Source organism: Jaculus jaculus, chromosome 12 (genome assembly GCF_020740685.1).
Source record: "Jaculus jaculus isolate mJacJac1 chromosome 12, mJacJac1.mat.Y.cur, whole genome shotgun sequence".
In the NCBI taxonomy this organism is placed as follows: Eukaryota; Metazoa; Chordata; class Mammalia; order Rodentia; family Dipodidae; genus Jaculus; species Jaculus jaculus.
Genome location: NC_059113.1, coordinates 15,186,947 through 15,188,271, shown reverse-complemented (window position 1 = coordinate 15,188,271; position 1,325 = coordinate 15,186,947). Strand labels below are relative to the sequence as shown.

Below are 1,325 nucleotides of genomic sequence, written 5' to 3'. Positions count from 1 at the left end.
AGGAGGATTGCTGTGAGTTCGAGGCCACCCCGACACTATATAGTTCCAGGTCAGCCTAGATCTACAGTGAGACTCTACTTCAAAAATGCAAAACAAAAAAATTAGAATTGTAAGACATATATCATTTTTCGTATTTTCTTTAATCATCTTTTTTGCATTTTATGACTAGTATGATATAATCTGAAGTGTATTTAGAGAAAGGTTTGTCGCTAGGGACACACTCCTACATTGACATACCTTCAAAGTGTCTTTTGAAAACTTTATGGTGTAAGCTCAGCATATTCACAGTGTTCTTATTTGCATATTTATGAGACAAACTGAACATGCCCCAAAGTTATCTCATCTACCCTCCCAACATTTTTTTAATATTTTATTTATTTATTTGAGAGCGACAGAGACAAAAAATATGGAATGCTTCACGAATTTGCGTATCATCCTTGCGCAGGGGCCATGCTAATCTTCTTTGTATCGTTCCAATGTTAGTATATGAGCTGCCGAAGCGAGCACCCCTCCCAACATTTTGATCATATACTCCATGACCTTGAATTAAGCAAGCTCAAAATATGTCTGTCATTTCTTCCTTGAACTATTATCTTAAACTAAGCATGTTCAGGAATGTGCCCATTCCCAAGGTGCTTTTCTGTATGAAAATGTATGGCCTCTCCAGATAAAATCTCTATAGTTCTTTTGTTTGCAGAGAGTGCATTTCTTTGGAGATAACACCTGTGTGCTCCTTACTTGCTGTAGACAATGAATCTTTATACAATCTTTTACTTCTTGGTCATAATAATTGTTTTGATTTCTACACTCACCAAAATATAACACAATTATGTTTCATTGCAATCTGAGTATATGTAATTCAGAATTGATTTCATGCATTTGTGTTAATTGATAGAGTAGAGAATTAACCTGAATTGTAGTTGCTTAAAGTTGATCAATTTGCAATGCCCAACAAAGGCCCTAATCTGGCAGTTGCTGGGACTATGCATATAGACTTGGAGTTTCCAAGTTCTTGGTGTCTTAATCAAAGAATTGAAAAAGTGCACAAAGATAGCAAGGCAGCGAGAAGCTTTATTAGAAAGCAAAGCAGAAGTACAAAGGGAGAAGAGGGACACACCCCAAGGGAGCAGCCAGTTCCTGAGTCAGAATATTCAAGACCCCCAGCAATTGTTTGGACCTTCCCTTTGTGGGAAACAGAAGAAGCAGAGCTTGGATAGTTCTGTTTTGAAAGACAGGCTTGAGTTATTCAAGTCTCTACTATGCATGTCCTTTCCCAGGATGCATCTGGTTCTAATCATATATCTGCCCAAACATGTAAAGGCATA

At 37.4% G+C, this 1,325-nt stretch overlaps 1 non-coding gene across 1 annotated transcript; it reads right to left on the bottom strand.

Annotated features, from left to right (window-relative positions):
- Positions 1-400: 400 nt before the first annotated feature.
- LOC123453824 lies at positions 401-507 on the bottom strand. Its single transcript, XR_006633002.1, has one exon. It is a non-coding gene; the product is annotated as a U6 spliceosomal RNA (small nuclear RNA).
- Between the last annotated feature and the right edge of the window lie 818 nt (positions 508-1,325).